Source organism: Dromiciops gliroides, chromosome 1 (genome assembly GCF_019393635.1).
Source record: "Dromiciops gliroides isolate mDroGli1 chromosome 1, mDroGli1.pri, whole genome shotgun sequence".
NCBI lineage: Eukaryota > Metazoa > Chordata > Mammalia > Microbiotheria > Microbiotheriidae > Dromiciops > Dromiciops gliroides.
In genome coordinates, this window is record NC_057861.1 from 647,215,972 (window position 1) to 647,238,736 (window position 22,765).

A 22,765-nucleotide genomic window follows, 5' to 3' on the forward strand; every position below is an offset into this window, starting at 1 on the left:
TGGCATTGAGCATAACCCCTTGCATACAGTATGCAGTTTATAAGTAATTCTTGAAAATGAATTAATGCGGGGCAGTTAGATCGCACAGTGGATAGAGCAACAGCCTTGGAGTCAGGAGACCTGAGTTCAAATTCGGCCTCAGGCACTTAACACTTATTGGCTGTGTGACCCCGGGCAAATCACTTAACCCCAATTGCCTCACCAAAAAAGAAAAAAAAGAAAAAGAAAAAGAAAAAAAAAAGAAAATTAATCAATGCTATGAAATTATTGTGATCAAACTTGATCTTAAAGCAGCAGTATTAGATGCCCTTCCCACACTTATTTGAAGGAGTAAAGGACTATGAATTCTGGACATAATGTACAATGTTGGACTTGGTTAATTTATGGCTTAGGTGTGCTGATTTTATTCATCTTTTTATTCTTTGCTTTAAGGAATTAAACTCTAGGAGGATTAGGGAAAGGATATATTGGGACATGTAGATGATATAAAAACCTAAAATATCAATCAACACTTAAAATTACTGTTTGCTGCATTGAATCAAACAGAACATATATGTAATCATTTTATTCTCTTTTCCAACCTTTGGAGGAAGGGGGGAAATATTTTATACTGTGCTATAAATGCTGGATAAGGAAGTAGGAGTAGAGGGAATAATAATAAACATCTTTCCCTAAATAAGCAATAATAAGTATATGATAAGTGGAATAACATCATTATGCATTCTCTTTCAGAACAAAGCTCTTCATAATTAATATTTTTGTTTTACTAGAAAAGCTTATCTCAAGCTTCTTTTGAGACTCTAATGAAATACTTATTATGATAGATATTCAAATGAGTGTGGGTATGGAGATTATAAGTAAGTAGGACCTGAACTTTTCCATGTAGGATACAATTGGAGTATCTAAAAGATAGAGGAGAACTTGGTTTCTAATACTACTTATTTCTATTTTTAACTCGATGTTTTGTTTTTTATGTTGATCATATGCCAGTCCCTATTCCCCATATTCCACCTCTAATATCAGTGATACCTTTAGCACACTTAATTGTTTAGGACTTTTTTTTTCCATTGCAATTTGCATGTACTACAATCCTGTTAAATGATGCTTGTGATTATGTATTTTAAAATTCCAAATGTGAATTCTAATCTGTCCTCCCAGTATTGGGGGAAACTGGCTAAAATCACTGATAAATTCACCAAGAGTTTATGCTTTTAAAGGTTTATTTAGAGATATAAGATAGTAAAGAGAGAGAAAGATTGAGATCCGATTCCTTATAGCATGTAAATCCTAGCCTTCATAATCACCCACTTGAAGTCCTGCCACCACACCCATATCTGGAACCCAAGAAGAAGAACTCCTCTGCCACCATCAACTTCCTCCTTCATGTTCTCCTCCCAGAAATGGGAGGTTCTTCAAGTTGATTGGCTAGTGTCATTCAAATCCATTGGTTCACTGGACTTGAAGGTGGTCTCGAGTTAAGTTCAAAGTTTTTAGCTTCTGAGAACAATATTTTCTTAAGGGCTGGCCAGATGTGTTAACAATCTAGTTATCTTGAAGTAGGCCAATCAGCAGTCAATCACTCTAACTTAATTCAATCAGTCTAGATTAATCTCCAGGTCAAGAAGTCCATGGACACCAAGTTGAGAATTTTTCATACTCATGGATAGGCCAAGCAAATATAATAAAAATGGGAATTCTACCTAAAGTAATTTACTTATTCAGTGTCATGCCAATCAGACTACCTAAAACTTATCTTACAGAGCTAGAAAAAATAATAACCAAATTCATCTGGAAGAACAAAAGGTCATAAATATCAAGAGAACCAAAAAAAAAATAGAGAGAGAGGAAGATGGTCTAACTGTACCAAATCTGAAGCTATACTACAAAGTGGTAGTCATTATAACTATTTGATACTGGCTAAGAAATAGAGTGGTGGATCAATGGAATAGGTTAGGCACAGGCAACACAGTAGTAAATGACTATAGTAAACTATTGTTTGATGAACACAAAGACTCCAACTTCTAGGATAAGAACTCAGTATTTGACAAAAACTGCTAGGAAAACTGGAAGATAGTATGGCAAAAACTAGGCATAGACCAACATCTTACACCTTATGCTAAAATAAGTTCAAAATGGGTACGTGATTTAGTCATAAAGGGTGATAGATAAATCAGGAGAGGAAGGAATAGTTTACCTCTCAGATCTATGGAGAGGAGAAGAATTTATGACCAAACAAGAGATAGAAAATATTAGGAAATGCAAGATGGATGATTTTGATTACATTAAATTAAAAAGCTTTTGTACAAACAGAAGCAATGCAGCCAAGATGAGAAGGGAAGAAGAAAGCCAGGAAACAATTTTTATGCCAGTGTTTCTGATAAAGGCCTCATTTCTATAATATATAGGAAACTAAATCAAATTTATAAGAATGCAAGTCTTTCCCCAGTTGAGAAATGGTCAAAGGATATGAACAGGCAGTTTTCAGATGAAGAAATCAAATCTATCTGTTGCCATATGAAAAAACACTACAAATCACTCTTGATTAATGAAATGCAAATTAAAACAACCTCACATCTATAAGATTGGCCAATATTATAAGAAAAGGAAAATAATTAATGTTGGAGAAGCTATGGAAAAAAATTGAGCACTAATGCATTGTTGGTGGAGTTGTGAACTGATCCAACCATTCCGGAGAGCAATCTGGAACTATTCCAAAGGGTAAAGGGGCTCTGCATTTCCTTTGACCCAGTAATACCACTACTATGGGAGGGCCGAGCCGAGATGGTGAAGGAGAGGCTGTGACACCCACAAACTCCAGATAAAACAGTCCATTCACCCCCAAATAATGCCATTAAAAAACAAAACAAAGCAAAATGAACAAACAAACAAACAAAAAGAGCAGCCTAAAGCACATAAAAACAGAATGAGACTATTTTCAGCAAAAGATGGCAATTGTGATCACCTGTTGATTGGGGTGAGTAGCTCAGCATGTGGACCAGACCCAACCAGGAACAGAAAGTGCTTCCAGCCTGCCTTGGAGGCTTTAGTGCCACCGACTCTGAGGCTCAGCTTGCGGACTGGTGAGGAGGTTTGGTGGTAGGCCAGAATGAAGTGGCTATATTCTCTGATGGAGTTTGGGTGAAGCACCCTTGTTCTGAAGCAGTGGGCTGAATCGAGTAGTGGTGGCCCAGTGGGGGAAGGGAACACGCACGCCAAGCTTAAGATCACAGAGAATCAGATTGCAATAATATATCTGTTTCTGAGTCAAAGAGAAAGAGGCCATGATTACTCACAGGCCAGGCAGGATGAGAAGAAGCCAAATCACTCCCTGGGCTACACTGTAGCTACGAACAGTATGTCCAGGAAGCAGCACTATATTTTAAGAAGGAGTCAAAAGCCATGAATTAGGTGGCCCAGATGAGCAGGTAGAGAAAGCAACATACCATCAAAAACTTCTTTGGGGTAAAGCTAGACCAGAATAAACCCTCAGGAGAAAATAAGAAAGTCAAAGCTCCAGCATCTAAAGCTTCCAAGAAAAATATTAATTGGTCTCAGGCCATGGAATCACTCCAAAGGGACTTTGAAGAGAAAGTAGGAGAGATAGAAGGAAGATTTAGAGAGATGGAGGAAAGAATGGAAAGAGAAATGAGAACAATGCAAGAAAGTCATGAGAAAAAAGTCAACAGTTTGAAAAGCCAAATGGGAAAGGAGATAGAAATGCTCTCTCAAGAAAATAATTGCCTAAGAATTAGGATTTAACAAATGGAAGCTTGTGACTTTATAAGAAACCAAGACACAGTAAAGGAAATCCAACTGAATAAAAAAAAATAATAGAGGGTGATATGAAATATCTCCTTGGAAAAATTGCTGACCAGGAAAATTGATCCAGGAAAGATAATCTGAAAATCACTGGACTACCTGAAAGCCATGATAAAAACAAAACAAAACAAACAAACGAAAAAGCCTAGACATCATCTTCCAAGAAATTATCAGGGAAAATTGCTTTGATATTCTAGAAGCAGAAGGTAAAATAGAAATTGAAAGATTCCACCAATCACCTCCTGAAAGAGATCCAAAAAGGAAAACTTCCAGTAATGTTATAGCTAAATTCTAGAGATCCCAGATCAAGGAGCAAATATTGCAAGCATCTAGAAAAAATGAATTCTATCACTGCACAGCTACAGTAAGGATAAAGCAAGATCTAGCAGCATCTACATTAAAGGACCAGAATTCATGGAATATGACATTCCAGATGTCAAAGGAACTGGGACTATATCCAAGAATCACATACCCAGCAAAACTGAGTATAATCTTTCAGGGGAAAAATGAAACTTCAATGAAAAAGAGGGCTTTCAGGCATTTGTGATGAAAAAACCTAAACTGAATACAAAATTTGACCTTCAGAATCAAGATCCTAGAGAAGCATAAACAGGTAAACATGAAAAAGAAATCATGAGGAATATTAAAAGATCAAACTGTTTACATTCCTACATGGGAAGATAATACTCCTAACTCATAAGATCTTTCTCAGTATTAGGGCTGCTGAAAGGAATATACTTAGAGGGCACAGGTGTGAATTGAATATGAAGTGATGATATCTGTAATAATTCATTTTTTGTTTATCCTTGCTTTTTGTGAATCAGGCAGGGTTGGGTGGTTTATGTATGGGGTCAGATGTGGGCTAAGGGCCTCCTGCTTCCAGAGATGGTGCTTTGTCCATTGTGTCACCTAGCTGACCCATGATGACATCTTCAAAATAAAGTTAAGGGGTAAGAGGAATGCACTGAAAGAAAGGGAAAGAGAGAGGTGGATTGGGGAAAAGTAGTTCACATAAAAGAAATAAGAAAAAGCTTGCTTATGGAGTAAAGGAGAAGATGGGGAAAGAATAGGGGAGTGAATGAGATTAACTCTCACCAGAATTGGCTCAAAGAGGGAATAACATACACACTCAAGAAGACATAGTAATATATGTTGCCCTGTGGGGAAGTGGGAGGGGAAGGGGATAAAAGGGGGGGTGGCAATGGAAGGAAGAGCAGATTGGGGGAGGAGGCAGCAAAAAGAAAAACACTTTTGAGGAGGGATAGGGTGAAGGAAGATAGATAATACAGTAAATATCAAGGGGAGTGTTTAAGATGGAGGGTAATCCAGTTAATAGTAATTGTGAAAGAAATGATGAGCAGAATGCTATCAGAAGGATGTATGAAAAATGCAACCTATCAACAGAGATAGGACCGATGGTAACTGAATACAGATTGAAGTATAATTTTATTCACTAGCTCCTCTTTCTAAGGTATTTTGTCTATTTTATTTCACAAGCTGACTAATGAAAAGATGTTTTGCATAACTGTACGTGTATGACTTATATTGCATTGCTGGATTTCATAGGGAGGGATGAGGAGGGAGGGAAGAAGAAAATTTAGAACACAAAGTTTTTAAAAATTAATGTGAAAAGTAATGATGAGCAGGAGGGATTCAGAGAAACCTGGAAGTACTTATATGAACTGATGCTGACTGAGAGGAGCTTATCCAGGAGAATGTTGTATATAGTAACAGCGACATTGTGTGATGAACAGTGGTGATAGAATTGGCTCTTTTTAACAATGCAATGGTCCAAAACAATTTCAAAGAACTTAATAATAGAAATTGTTCTTAACATACCAAAAAAGAACTGTGGTTTATGAATGCAGATTGAACCATACTGTTTCTACTTTGGGGCTGTTTTTTTTTTCCTTCTTTTTAAAGGTTTTTCCCCTGTGATCTGACTCTTCTGTCACATTATGACTAATGCAGAAAAAAAAATACCACTACTATGTTTGTATCCTAAAAAGATCATAAAAAAGGGAAAAGGACCCACATCTACCAAACCATTTATAGCAGCTTTCTTTGTGGTAGCAAAGAATTGGAAACTGAGCGGATCCCCATCAAATGGGGTATGGCTCAACAAGTTTTCATATATGAATGTAATGGAATACTATTGTGCTATGAGAAATGATGAGCAGGGAGATTTCAGAAAACAAAACAAAACAAAAAGCCCTGGAAAGACTTACGTGGACTTACGCTGAGTTAAATGAGCAGAACCAGGAAAACATTGTGCACAGTAATAGGAACATTGTATGATGATCAAATGTGATAAAATTAGCTCTTCTCAGCAAGAGATTTCCAAAGGACTCAAGATGGAAAATGCTTTCCACAACCAGAAAAAAAGAACTGAGGCATATGAATGCAGATGAACCACACTGTTTCTATTCTTTTTTGTTTTTGTTTCTGTTTTCTTTTTTGAGGTTTTCCCCTTTTGTTCTGATTCTTTTTTCACAACACGACTAATTCAGAAATATGTTTAATGGGATTAGGCTCTTCAAGGTGCTGATCCATGGTCCTCTGTGACTGATGGAGGCCTACAAATATAGCCTATATCAGATTGCTTTCTGTCATGGGGAGGGAAGGAAGGGAGGAAAATTTGGAACTCAAAATCTTATAAAAACAAATGTTGAAAACTATCTTTACATATACCTGGAAAATAATAAAATACTTTTATAATCAAAAATACTTTTATAGACTTTAAAAAAAGATAACATATATAGAAATAGTTGTAGTAAAACTTTTATGTACCAAAAAATGGCAGAAAAGTAGATTGGGGATCGATTAAACAAATAATCATATCTGAATAAAATTGAACCGACTAAAATAGAATAGACTAGACTATTACTAAGTCTTAAGAAATCATGTATCTGTGTACATATTTGTGTTTCTACCTCCCTAAATGAAAAACATGGGAAGAGTTTTATGACTGAAAGCAGATCCAAGGGAGCAGAACTAGGAGAAAAATGTACAGGATGACTACATTAATATAAACTAAAGGAAAAAAAAATCACTAAAAAGCTGCTAGTCTTAAATAAAATGTAATGACTGATCTTGGTTTGATGACAGATAATGAAACTCTTTCCTTAGTGAACTTATTCCAAGACAAACTTAGACACATGAAAATACATAAATTTATGTAAAGTGAAGTAAAACAGAAGCAGGAAAACAAAATACAGAATGACTGTGACAATGGAAATTAAATGTCAACAGTTATAAAACAATTGATATAGAGATGTTGCAAAATTATTTTTAAAAAATCCAAGCTCTGCCCACTAGTAGTGAAAGAAGTCCTCCCCTCATGGTGAGCTCAGTGTCCCAGGATTTATTGTCTTGAATAGAATAGGTTTTACTAATTTTTTCACTCTTTCCTCTTTTAATTTATTTATTTTTAAAATGCTGTAAGTTTAACTATAAGTACATTTGTATAAGCCTCTTCTTATTGGAAGAGAGGATGTTGCAAGCCTACATGATGGAAAAGTTTGTTCAAAAGCCAGGGAGAGTACACATTTTTTGTGTCTTGTTTTGAAAGAAGACAAGCATGGTTTCTCCTTCAGGAAGAATCTTTGAGGAAAAAGGAAGAATTTGGGTATCAACAGATAAGTAGAGAATTAATTTAACCCCAATATGTCCCTGATATTTAGCTTCCATTCTTAGAGATGTAAAAGAATTTTCCATTTGGTATGACAAGGAACTCTCCCATAGTTGAGGTAAGCTATTTTACTCCCAGTGGGAGAGCTCATTTATTCCATGTTTTATCTAGTATATTCTAATCTGCATAACTTATCTGATTTCTGTTTGCTACCTTTGGATAAATGGGTTTACTTGTTATTCACTAATTGTGATGACAAATGGCTTTATTTGTTATTCACTGAACAGTATATTGTGGAACTAGGGTTTTGTGGCAAGGAAGTAAAGCCTTTAGCTGTAAGCTTAGGGAACTGTTCCTGCTATCTAGTGACCAAGTAAATAAGTCTAACCTAGAATGTATATTCCCTAGAATAGCAATATTTAGGGGGGCAGATAGATATAAATATAGTCTGGTACCTCATATCTAAAGAAAGTAGTAGATACAGTCTAGTGATGTTAATCTCTTGCTCCTTTCATGTAAGAATCAATATCTCCCTTAGAGATGGTAGGTGAGATTCCAGAATTATCTATTCATACCTCTCCATAAGTCAATTTTGAAAAAATCATGTGGACATCAGGGCAACTAGGTGGTATATAGTGGATAGAGTGTTGGCATGAAGTCATAAAGATTCATCTTCCTGAGTTAAAATCTGACCTCAGACACTAGGTACATGACCTCAGACAAGTCACTTAACCCCCTTTACCTCAGTTTCCTCATTTGTAAAAATGAGCTTGAGAAGGAAATGGCAACCCACTCAAGTTCTATGCTATGAAAAACCCAAATGGGGTCACAAGGGTTGGACATGACTGAAAAATGCCTGAACAACAATGTGAACTTAGATAACCTACCTGGGCAACACACACACACACACACACACACACACACATCTTACATAAAGAACTGCTCTCTTGGAAAGGGGGAGGGAGAAATCTAGAGAATGAAAGATATTAAAATTTTATTCAAAAAATAAATTAAATCCCTTTTTTTCTTAATTGGTTAATGGGGGCAATGGGCAGGGCAATTGCATACTCTAAAAGGCATATATTAGTCCGTTTTGCATAACTCTATTACAAGGGAGTGCCCTGAGGATGGTAAGGATGAATTTCAGGAAATAAACATGATATTTTAAAAATCATTTTAAAGTGTGGTACAGAAGGAAAGATGAGAATGTAAATTTTTATCAGAGAGAAGTTTTCAGAGTTGCCAATCAAAGGTAGACCAGTTATGGGTAAAGGTAAAGTTATCTCTTTGGGTGCCTAGGCTTTAAGAAGTCAGGAGGCCAAAGTGACTGATGCCCCCAAGTTTAAGAGCAGGGTTTAGGGGTGGAGGGGAATACTACAAAGGCAAGTAATTCCATAATTAAGGAGGGAAAATGACCTGGATTGGGCATGCTCTTAATAAGGCAATGTAGATACTGAAATCGTATTCAGGGGGTTTCACTTTCAATGACCAATTTACTTATTTGTACTGAAAATGATGATGGTACAGTCAGGTATTCCCAAGTTGTGATTATCCACTGTTCAGACAGTCTGTGTATATAAACAGCAAACAAACTGTCCTGTGCTGATGAAAATGCTTGGTAAGTAGTATAGGGAATTGTCTGACTAAAAATATTTTCTCCACATGTGTTCTTTTTTCTTATAAGGATTATGAATATGCCTTTCTGTCACCTTTTGTTTCTTCTAATTTTTCTGTCTTCAAGTGTTCCTATCTCAGTTCATTCTACGTGGGGCACTCTCTTTAAAGAAACTTTGAAAGACATTTCTTAAGTTACTAATATATGTAGGGGATTTGTGACAAGTGCTAGGGATGCAAAAATGGAAAAAACAACAACCAATAACCATTTGGTAAATAGCTATTATATGCTAGGCACTTTGCCAAGTGCTGGCTTTATTTGAAAAAAGTCAGAAGATAGATCCTGCACTTATAATCCAATGAGAGAGACAACATGCAAACAATCATGTACCAAAAGAAAAAAAAAACCAAACCAAATCAAAACAAAGCAAAACAACCTATATTTACATAAATAGGTAATGTTTAACAGAGGTAAGGCACTAGAATTAAGAAGGATTGGGGAAGATTTCCTATAAAAGATGAGATTTTAGTAAGGATTTAAAGAAAGACAAGGAAGTCAGTAAGGGGTGGGGAAGGAGAGAACTTCAGGCATGGGGGACAGCCAGAGAAAATGCCTGGAGCCAAGAGATGGTGTATCTTATTCATGGAACAGTCAGAAGGCCAGTATCACTGGATTGAAGAATATGTGGTAAGGAGCAATCTATAAGAAAACTCAAAATATAAGAAGCTGGGTTATGAAGGGCCTTTGATTGTTAAACAGAGAATTTTGTATTTGATCTGGGAAGCTAAAGGGAGTGACTGGATTTTACTGAGTAGGCAAGGAAATGATATTATTGCACCTGTCCTTTAGGACAATCACAGTCCTTGTTCTCAAGGAACTTATGATCTAATAAGGGTATGTTGGCACACACATAGATATACAAATAAATGTAAACTGTTGTAAAATTCAACTTAATGGGGTAGAGATCAAAACAATGTGCTTCAGGAAAATGTGAAGTGCTAACATTTATTGCTATATGCAAGGCCCTGTGATAGGTGTTGTTTCTGTCTCCTAGCTTAGTGCCTAGCACATAATATCAATCAGCCTCTTAGTCAATTAACAATTATTTACCAACTGCCTACTATGTGTCAGGCACTTTAGGGCATGCAAAGACAAGAAAATGTTCTTATTATCTGGGAATAAACATTTTATCAAGAATGGCAATTTCTATATAGCTATGTATATACTAATAAATACAAGACATTTAAGTGGCACTAATGACTGGAGTACCACCACCGCTACAAAAAAAAAAAAAAAAACAACAAAAAACCAACAAAAACACAAAAAAACTTCATATAGAATGTTGCTTTGGCCAAGCTTTAAAGGAAAAGAAATTAAAGAATTTGATAAAACAAAAAACTTCCTGGGTGGATGAATAAATGAGGAACATAGCAAGATGAGTAAAATAGTCATCGAGTTAGAGCTTAACATCTAATAGAGTGGTTAAGGGAGGTAAATAGATGAATATATTGAATGTGATAATTCTATAAGAGAGCTTATAGGAGCCCACAGGCAAAAAATGATTCAGGTCCAAAATATAGAGTATTAAAATCAGCTTGAGGTTATGAGATGAGAGAAAGCTTTGAGAGAAAGGCAATATTTGAGCTGAATCTTGAAGAATATGTAGAATTTCTCTAGGGAAAAAGGTGGAGGGAAGTTATTTTTTTAAATTATTATTATTATTATTTTAGTGAGGCAGTTGGGGTTAAGTTACTTGCCCAGGGTCACACAGCTAGTAAGTGTTAAGTGTCTGAGGCCAGATTTGAACTCAGGTACTCCTGACTCCAGGACCAGTGCTCTATTCACTGTGCCAACTAGCTGCCCCAGGAAGTTATTCCAGGTGACAGAATTGCATGAGCAAAGGTGAAAATTCTGGAAAGCATGAAGTGAGTTTAGGGAACATTGACTAGTCTAATGATACATCTCTCCTTATGCGTCATTGTACTCAACATTATTCTTTGTCCTTCCCATCACTTCCAGTCCCTCCCCTAGCTCAGAAGTGTCCCAAACCATAACACCCTTCTGGTTAAACTTTCCTCCCTTTATATTGTCCTATACTCTCAAATCCCTTATGCTCTTAATTCTGTCACAGCTCACTTTACCAGACTGCAAAATAGGGTTACTTCTACTGTCTTTCTCCTTTGCTCCTACTCATGTGCTGCTGAATGTAGATAGGAACAGTAAGAAAATTGAGTTGAATGGCTCCACCGCTAATTTGTTATCTAATAGCATATGGGCCCTCACTGCAGCAAAATAATCCTACTAATTCTTAATTGATTTTCTATCCTGCTCACCACAGTAGCTTTAATACATATTTGAGGTATAAAAGTTAACACTCTTAGCACTTTCAGGTTTTCAAAGTGACTGGTGTGTCATCCTCATAACTACTCTGTAAGTTATCTGGTAATTATTAACCTTTATTGTACAGATTTGGAAACTGAGGTTCAGAGATAGTAAATGACTTACCCCTCATGGCAAAGCAAGTAAATGTTGAAAGCAGGATTTGAATTCAGATACTTCTTGACCCCCATTCTAGCACTATTTCTGCAATACCTATCACCTTTCTAAGCATGGAAAGCAATAGTTATTCCAATGAAACAAAGCATCAGATGACAGAAAATCTACCTTTCCATTTCTGTAGACCTGTTATGTGCCTGACTCCCACAGCTTCTCTAGGAGTAGGGTAGGACTAGGATAACTAATTCCTTTTGGTTTAAAAGGGGGGACTTCAAACCTTTTCTCTTGAGTCCTAGTGTAATGTGATTAATGTCAACAGAGATTTTTAAGCAAAGGAAGTTATGTGACAAGGAGGTTGAAATTAGATTTTCTGCAGATAACTGATGTCACATGAAAATTGAAATCTAGATTGCTCATTGTTCATACAAGGTGCTGGCAGAGACGCTTGACTATGTATGAGTCTTCTAGAACTTTGCTTATTACAACCACCTAAGACTGACTCATTCAGAGTTAAAGCTTAATGGCATTTCACCTTCACATATAGTTTTTCATGCTATATATAAGAAATAAGAATCAAGACTGTAGATGATGGGAATAGTACATGTGACATATACTATTCATGTTCATGAAACATGAACTCCCTCAGTTCATTGGAATTTCTAGTGACAGCTATAGACTACTCTATTAAAATTCTTCTTCTATCTCCATCTCCCTTTCCCTCTTTCTCTCTCACCCTCTCTCACCTTAAAGCAACTCTTTTAAGGTAGTGAGGCAATTGAAAATGTCTCTCCCAGCAATATGTTTCTAGCCAAAACTTCTGCACCTCAAAATTTCTTTGAATTTAACTCATCCTATCCTCTTTTTTATTTCATATGAGAGAATATTGGTCTTCTGCTTGCAAAGGTTAACTCCTTTACTTGGGCCTTGATCCTATCTTATGATGCTCTATTTTCTATTATTTCTAGCTGTAGTGCTCTTTCCTTCCCTTTGCTAATATATTTCATGTAAAGTACCTGCTATTTCTACTCCTTTTTCAGCCACTATGTAATAAGATATCTTTTACCATTCTTCTCTTATCCCAAGAGTCAAGTCCATTGACCTTTTCTGAATCCTTGGACACTAGATTTGATCCTCATTTATTTTATTCACATGTATAGCTTCAAGTATTCATTCCTTGCAAAAGGTACCCCCTCCAAATATAAATTCCTAATTTTACACTAGCTCCTTGTCTCAAACCTACTTTTCATTTTTTCCATTTAAATAACTCAATGTTATTCTACCCTTAACATATCTAAAACTATTTCTGTCAATTAAATCACAATTTCCTGAACTACATAGGACCCAAACCTTTGAGTATCCTTGATGTTCCATTTCTGTTTTCCCACATACTCAAGAAGTCACTACGTCCTATAACTTCTTTCTTTTTTAAATTTCAGGCTCTTCTAAACCTTACATTAAACTATTACAATAATCTCTGCTTAGTCTAATAATCCCACATATTGCTGTAATACCTTGCTTCCTAAAACAAGGTTTTGCCTATGTTTTCTATGTAATAGCTTCAGTAGTTTCTCATCCCTTGTATTCTAAGCCCTGCAGCTTTATGTTATCAACAATAGAAAGACTACCTACTTCAACAACATTATTTTCTGCTTCCTCAGCTAGTGATATTGGCAATAATTCAGTGGAGCAGAATACATATATCTGGAGTTCATCTGAGTAGAGATGATTATTACATGCATAGTAGCTGAAAAAAAGGAAGAGAAGACAGTCCAGGATATTGCCTAAGTGTGTACTAATAGGTAAGAAACACGATATAGATGATGATCTACCAAAGGAAACTCAGACTGAATACTTGGAGGAGGAAATCCAAGAGAAGTGTATCATGAAAATCCAGAAATGAGAGAGGATTTAGGAATAGAGAATGGTAAATAGTGGCAAATGTAGTAGAATCATCCAGGAGTATGAGGACTGAGAAAAAGGCCATTGTCTTGACAGCTGTAAGATCACTGATAACTTTGAGGACAGCAGTTGCAATGGAATAATGTGGTTGGAAACCAACTGACAACTGAGAAAGTAATGAAAGAAGAGGAAATGAAGGCATAGCGACTGAATAGCTTTTTTTTTCCTATGAATTTGGCTATGAAAAAAAGATAGTGATAGGTGATGATACAGCAATTTGAGGGAATCGTAGGGCCATGTAAGATTTTTTTTTAAAGACAGACTTGTTTATAAGCTGCAGATAAGAAGTCAATATAGAGAGAGATTTTAAAGATTAGACAAAAAGGGTGTGGATAATCTGCAGAGGATATGGAATAGGATCAAAGGTATCCATGTTAGCAAAGAGACCCCTGTAGTCTCCTTCTGGCCAATTGTTTGATTCCCCTTACCATCTGTGGGATGAGTTCCAGAATAAATTGCTGCTGCCAAGGCTCTAGAAGCCTATTACTGGTTTGGTGGGGTTGAATCTGCACAGGGACAGCCTGTGCGAGGCTACACTCCACTCTCAACCCTGTACAACAGACCTTTCCTGACAACCTTCTAAATTGTCTTTGGCTGGAAAATAATTTCACTCTGTCTTTTTGTGGTTTCTGCTGCTCCAGGAATTGTCTTATGGCATTATTTGAAGGTATTTGGAGAGGTCTTGGGAAGACCTCAGGCAAGCACTGCCTTTCCTCCACCATCTTGGCTCTGCCCAGATCAAAGGTATCTGAAAAGGAAATAGTAAAATAAAAATCTACTTCTTTATCTAAAATTGGAGTAGAGAATAAGAGAGAATGCTGTGAAAGGATTCTGAAATGTGAAGAAGGGAAAAAGAGGGAGCACATAGTAAACTACCTCTATTTTCTCAGTGAAATATAAGGTAAAGTTGTTGACTGAGGGTTGGGGGAAGTGTTGTGGTAGACTTAATTAGAGAATTGAAAAATATGGAAAAGGGGCAACTAGGTGGCACAGTGGATAAAGCACTGGACTTGGAGTCAGGAGGACCTGAGTTCAAATCTGGCCTCAGACACTTAACACTTACTAGCTGCGTGACCCTGGGCAAGTCACTTAACCCCAATTGCCTCACCAAAAAAAGAAAAAAGAGAAAAGAAAAGAAAAGAAAAGAAAAGAAAAGAAAAAAAATATGGAAAAACTGGTGTGGGAAGTATGACAGAAAATCATTTAGGGAGGAGGAAAGGCTTGCCTTGAAGAAAGGAGGACTCAATTGACATAATTTTGGATTAATTTATATGTTTATACTGAGAAGAGAATTTTCTTTAAATACATATGCTTGTTTTCTTCATGAAATATTTCTCTCCCAACCTCTTGAGCCAAATTCTTCCTGCTGGTTCAGTGGAGTTCAGAAAGCCATACATCCTATTTTCTATTTCCTCCAATATCCCATTTTTTGGCTGGGAATAGAAAAGAGGGATTTGTTTCATCCCCAAACCTCTTCCAGGTGTGCTAAGCATAACAAATCTTGTGGAGTTTATGACTATAATAGTAAAAGGGGTTATATTTGTGCTCTACAAGATGAACAGGTCATGGCTAAAGTAGGTCTGGCTCATAAGGCTGAGAACAGAGAAATAGAGCTGAGGAATGTGGTAGTCTAGATGGGAAGAATGACACAGACATGGTAGCATGGTAGCATACATGCTTTATAAGAGGAAGAGGCAAGTTGATGATGATAATAGAGAGAATGTAAAGTCTACTCCACCTGTTTTTCATTGATAATACAATAAGGCATCTGTGCCATAGCTGGTTTAATTTGTACTTGGTTTTAAGAACTATCTTTGCATATTAGATTTTATGACACTGGAATTCCTCTGGAAACAAGTGTGAAACAGATTTTAGAACATCTATAAACACCCATTTAAATGCTGTTATTTTCAATATACAATCTATATCTAATTACCAATAAAGTGATATGTTACTCAAGGTCCATATGGCTATTCTTACTATGAGTTTCACTAGAAGAAATGAACAAATTTCAACTGATTTGAAGAATGTTTCTTAACTCAGATTCATATGTACCAGGGAATTCTACTCTTCCCTCAGCTACTGTACCACACTGAAATCTAATCTCATGAACATATTAAAATGGAGTCAACCATAAGGAAATGACTTACAGTATATAGTTTCTTCATTTATAAATGTAGAAGACAGAAGACAAAGTCAGATATAAAACACGTTCCCTGTGGAACTCATTCTTAACTAGTCTACAGAATTCCTTAAACACAATAGATAAGAAAGGTATAAAAGAATGCTTTACTCTAGCTATTTCTAGTGGCAGCAGGAAAATATTTCCCATTTTCTAATTCATTGTCTTAATGGATGATGACGTTCTTCATTCAGTTGAGGAAGCTTATGATGGAGCATAAGCTGTTATGCAAAGCCACCAACAATCTGGATTTGAATACTGTTTCATCTTCCAATTTATTTTCTCATTTCAGGATTCTATGTAATCTATACCTTCAGTCTTTCTTACTTCCTGGCTCAAAGGTATTGGTAAACAATTTTCATGTGAGGATTCTACTTCTAACAAAGCAACTTGGTTTACCTTCTATAAACTTTTTAGTTTTAAAGAATTGCCTAGGGAGCAGCTAGGTGGCGTAGTGGATAAAGCACCGTCCCTAGATTCAGGAGTATCTGAGTTCAAATGCGACCTCAGACACTTGAAACTTACTAGCTGTATGACCCTGGGCAAGGCACTTAACCCTCATTTCCCTGAAAAAAAAATCCTAGATCATTTTCTCTGAGTCAAAAAGCCATTATATATTAGAGGTAGGCTTTGAACCACTTCCTCCTGGATCCAAGGCCAGTGCTCTGTATACTATGTCATACTGCCTCTTCTTATGAAGCAGTTTAGATTACCAAATCAAAAATAATTTCTTAGACTCTTATTATGGTCAAGGCTCTGTTCTAAGTAGTGGAAATACCAACTTAAATAAGATACAGCTCCCTTCAGGAAAAAGAAGTATCTCAGGAAAGATAGGGCACACATGCATAAATAGCTATAATGAACTTAAAAATATGATAAATTGAAAGACTTCCAAATAAGGTGTCAAGAGAGAGCAGGAGAGGAATATCTGTGTTTATACACACACACACATATAGACATATACATATGTGTGTACACATACACATACACATACACATATTTCATATAAATATATTTTATACATTTATGTATATGCGCATATACATGTGTATATGCGTATATACATATAGGTATATGTGTATGTGTGTATTTCCCCCCTACGGAAGCTACTCATGAGGGAGATAGTACCTGAATTGTGCCTAGATGGAACAAAAGAATTAGAATATATGAATCATACACATGAATGACTTTTGCAAGGTTACACAACAAAAGAATGATAGAGCTCAAACTCAATTCCAGTTCTTTCAACCACACTTGAGGGAAGAGCAATGGTTTTAAAGGAGAAGTAAAGACTAAGAGTCTTACAGTAACTTTTAACTAGAAAGGAGTACATTGGTATCTAATAAAAATGTAATCCTCCATGTATGGGAAAGATATGGTCAAAAGTGGTAAAATACTGAAATGATTCAGAATCTCTCATCCATGGCTTTCTTGATCAGAGTTACTTTTGCAAAATGTACACTAATATTAAATATATGAATATTTAATTTTATTTAAGTCTTTTATGAGTACTAATTTAAATATACCATAAAAATCATTAGAGGAAATTGTAATATTTTTAAAAATAAATTTTAATATATTAAATAGTATTGTGAGGCAATGAGTTCAAGTTTTATTATTACCATATTAGGGATAAATAAATAGGTTTAAAAAAGGTAAGGGGCAGCTAGTTGGCACAGTGGATAAAGCAACAGCCCTGGATTCAGGAATATCTGAGTTCAAATCTGACCTCAAACACTTGACACTTAACTAGCTGTGTGACCCTTGGCAAGTCACTTAACCCTCATTACCCTGCAAAAAAAAAAGAAAAAAATGTAGTTATTGCTCATATTCATATAGATAATAAAATTGAAATTAACTTAATAATAATATTTATTAAATCCTTGAGTGCTTTCCATGGAAAATGGGGTTCACAAATATTATTAATCCAATTCTACAAATGGGGAGAATGAGGCCTAGAAAGGTTTAGGTTCATGGGCATACAGCTATCAGTTATCATATTTGGGGCTTGAATCATGTTCTTCTTTACTTAGAAGACCAACCCTATATCTCTTATACCTCATTGCCTCTGGAACTCTTAATCAACCTGGGATTTCAACACATGTATAGGACAATAATAACTAGTATCCATAATGATGGTACTAAAGTACTGAAACGGCTTAAAGAAATGCCATCTTTAATCATTCAAGATGAGAAAGTACAGTCGGTGCCATTTTTTCCTTGAGAATACATTTTATTATATTTAATATTCCCAAAATGGTGATTCCTATAAGTTTATCTAGGATATGGCATCATAAACAAGGATATTCATTAAATAAAATGGTAACAGGAGAGCGTCAACCTCACTGGAATGAGAATTGTGTTCATCATCATGTAGATAGGTAAATAGAAAAAAATTAAACAATCCTACTCTCTCTGAGAGGCTACGGTAAATAGCATCCACTTTGTTCTGTGCTCTTCATAATGAGATACACACAGGACCTATCTATTCTCACCTTTTGTTCTTTGAGCAGACAAATCCATAAGGTCATATTCTCCAGTCCCAATTCCTCAAAAATTGGATGAGAGACTGAGTAGGGCTGCCAACTGTTGTTTAATAAATAGTATCAATATCCCCAGCATTTGACTAGCAGTGGCTGGGTGATTATGAAGTTTTGCAAGGAAATAATTCTTATATATTTGCTGATCCTGCATTGGCATGGTTTCTATTTCAAGAGTTTAAGCTTCTCTGAACAAGTTACTTTCTTTCCCTTGCGTTTTCCCCCTCACAGCTAGAAATGTGTAGCTTGGCATTTGTATCAGAAAGAGTAGGAAGTTTCAGACCACCATTCTTCTACCCTCCAGCTTGTGTAAGGGTCATTTTGTGGCTGCATTGGAAAGAAAAAAGGGATTACTCTAGCATGTAGATTTTGAGATTCAGTCTCTCCAAATTGGAAGGGGACTTGTTTTTCAGTCATTTTGCAGTCATGTTGGACTCTTTGTCACCCCTTTGGGGGTTTTGTGGCAAAAATACTGAAATGGTTTGCCATTTCCTTCTCCAGGTCATTTTACAAAAGAGAGTTTAGAGATTATCTAATCCAATTTACTCATTTTACAGATGAGGAAACTGAGCCCCATCAGACTTGCTCAAGGTCACAAAGAAAATTAGGGAAAGCACTAAAATTATAACCCAGATCTCCTGACCCAGCCTCTTTTCTTCAACACTCACCATGCTGACTCTCATATAACTATGTAAATTATACCTTGAACTCTGGCAACAAATATGCACCCTTGAAACTAGAATGTATGGGATAGATGATTTGATAAATCACAAATGTAAGATTCTTTGATAGAATGGAATAGAATGTTCCTTAAGGACAGGGAGTATCTTATTTTTTGTCTTTATTTCACCAATTTCTAATAAAGTGCCTAGCACATGGGACATACTTTAGAACTGACTGGTAACTGATTGATTAATGGTGCTCAGTTATTATAGCATCATAATATTAGAAACCTAGATTTGGAAAGGCCCTAGCACTCATCCAAGTCTAAGTCCTTCATTTTACAAATGAGAAACCTGAGGTTCAGATACATTAAATTATTTGGTTAAGGCCACAATAGTAATTAGTGGTCTAAATGTGCACATATTATCCCTAAAATTTACATTGAAAAATTTCTTTATCTTTTCCAAAGTTGCAATATTTATTTTACTTTTTTTTGACCTGTAATTGCATCGGGGGAGGAACTGCTCATGTAGAAACTTCCTTCAACTGATGCTGTTTGGCAACTCATCTGTAGTCTTCAGTTTTATAGAATTACCTAATATCACTCAGGTGTTATGCTTTGGCTATAGTCATAGAGTTTCTATGTATCACAGACAGTTCCAGAACCCAGATTTTTATGGAGGAATATAATAATTATATTCAGGTATTAAAAAAGAATGTAATTTAGAAGAGAAATTAGATTTCTTCTGCTTGGTACTAAAGGAGGGCACCAGGAGCTATGGGAAGAAATTACAATAAAGCATTTTTTTTTCCTAGAATGAGAGCTAAGCAGTAATGGAATGTGTTGACTTGAATGCAGTGAGCACTTTGCTACCAGAAGTCTTCAAAAAAGAGTTGTATGCCCCCTCTTTGCATATGTTAGAGTGTACATAGATTATTGATTAGAAGTTCCTTTGTACTATAAAATTCTTTGATTCTGTGATTCTTTTCGGCCACCTCTCCATTCCACCATATTAATTCTGAAGTTACTAACATATAGGGAATAAAAATGAAGCTTAATTTACAATGCTTGAAAGTTTCTAATGTAGAAAAGAATAACAGAATGATATAATTCACGGATACCCCACAATTTTATCTGATTCAATAACCTGACTTTTACATAGATAGTTCTTCTCTTGGAGGGCTCCAGAGATATTCTCCACAGTCTTTCTCAAGGGACACATTTCAATGTGCATGTGTGCCTCGGCATGTGTATATGCATACATTCATGCTAAATCTCCGTCTTTTGAAAACATTTCTTTTTTACATTTAAGGAAGAGTATTTTTGCCACATTCAACATATTATATATACTTATATCCATATAAATAACATCTATGCCTTTATGTATTTACATTGACATATTCCACACAGATTTTGAGGAACTAAGCTAAAAATATTAGTGATTTTAGTTGAGCTTTCAACATAATTTTTGGAATATCACATAGCAAGGGCTTAATGTTTATAGACCCTTTCTCTAAAAATATTTTAAATATTAAAACATTGTATTAAAACCTATCTTTAGAGATCTATACATACATATATGTACAAGTCCCTCAATCTCTCCCCCCCTCCTCTCTCTCTCACTCTTTCTCCCCCACTTCCTCTGTCTTGCTCTCTATCTATATGCACACAATATCTACCTTGGGAGAAGTAACTTATCTCCCAGCCTGTGATCTGCAGATTTATTGGATTAAGCTCTAAAACCAAATATAGGAGCATTAACTGGCCCTGTGTGCTGTGCATACTCAGAAAGGTGCTTATTCAGGACTGTATACACAATAGATATTCAAGAAGCAGCAGACTATTTCTAACCTATAGATACAGAGGTCACTAGAAAACTGTTTTCCTAAATAAAATGCTGCAGGCAAAGTTGTATTCCCCACCCACTTTCCTACTTCTGCATTCGTGAATGGGCCAAATACATCTCCCCAAGCACTATGGGAACAACTTGCTGGATTATCCAAGAGTGCACTTTGTTTCTTGCAATCTGTGCAAATTCCTTTAAAGAAGTTCCTTGGTTGCATGCCCTTATTTTGGAAATGGTCCAGAAATGAAGAGGAACTATTTTACTTACAAAGCCCTGTGGCTTCCTAAAGCCCAGGAGATAAAGAGTAAGGGGGTCCATATGTCTTTCTTTAGAATCATGCTTATCCATTTCTGTAGTGAGAAAGTAAAAGCATGTCTACTTTATATATTGTTGTTGTTTCCCAGCTCTCAATAATCTCCTCTTAGAAGCATCCATTGAAAAGTCTGAACATGTACATAAAAAGGAGTTTGATGTTTTCCAATTTTACTTAAGGATGTAGGAAAAATTCCTGGGAGTAATGATTAAGTGAATTAAGATTATTTAGCCTGGAAAAGTGAAGGCAAAGAGAAAACTTAATTACTATGGTCATGCATATAAAAAGAGGGATTTGACTGAGGGGGGTGCTCATTGGTATCTGGGTAAGACTAGACATGAAATGGATTTAAACCAAAGCAAGAGAGATTTTGGTAGACATGAGGAAAAAAAAAAAGAAACTTCCCCCCAACCTCACCATTCAGGTGCACACCTGCACATACCAGCAACACCAGAAACTGTCATCCTCAGAAATAGTTTTGATTTAGGATAGACTATTATATAGTATGTTCCTTAGTAGCAGGATCTGGGTCATTTTTCATCTTTCTAGCCACAATTCCCAATCACATTGTCTGATAAACAATTGATGCTTAATAATTTACTTAGCTGACCTTTGACCTATCACTTTTCTTTTTTGGGCCAATTATCTCTCTGTAAAACTGAGGGCAGTGAATTAGATGACTTTCTAAGATCCCCTCTCATTCTAAATCTATGATGTAATGATCCTGTGAATTGAAACTTCTATCCTCCAAAAAAAAGAGCCATATGTTTCTTCTGAATATTTGGGCATCAGGCCTAAGCTGTAGCTACCTTATTGATATATGCTGAAAGTCTTAAAATATGATCCGGCCTCTTTATACTTTTTTAAAGCATTGGTTAATAAGAATAAGTTAAGAATAATTGGCTATTTTGGGGGTCATAAGAATTAGATTGCCACTAATACTCAGGACAAAAAATATCTGTCCAGAATGAGGAGAAGGCAGGCAATTCTGTGGTATCACTGCAATGTGGACTATTTTCTGTGTGCACATGCATTCAACTTTCTCATGGATCTTGCCAGAAACACCCACTGGACTCTGAATTTCACAGAGAAAAACAGAATAGGAAAAAAAATTTTAAAAAGCTTATATGAATAAAGGCACACATATATAGTTGCAATTTTAATTCTTATCTTTTTTTTTCTGTCTTCCTTCCCTAAGGCAGCCACCTTCCTGGGGAACATGGAACATGGTACTCAAGGCAGGAAAAGAAAATAGTCCTTCAGAACATTACAATGACCTTTACATGCTCAGCCAACTAACTTCAGTAATGAGTTACTTATTGGCAGGAATCCAGAAATGGGAGATAAGATTGGCATTTGGAAGTTGTAGCACAAGTGAAAATAAACAACAAAAAAGTAAAAATAATTACAAAATAAAACCTAAGCCAGTGGGAAACCCCACCACCATTTTTCCACCTTTTGGCTGGCAGTATTTTTAAAAGATCTTATGTATACATATATATGTATATGTATGTATGTATGTGTGTATGTATGTATATATATGTATGTGTGTGTGTGTGTGTGTGTGTATACTAAAGTATCCTTAAGAGGAATGGATAGGGGAATGTCTTTTATCCTTATCATGGTGCTTTTCAAAATATGTAGGATTTTTTGTAACACATTGAAATATTATACTTAACCTGGAGAATAACCTGTTTGAC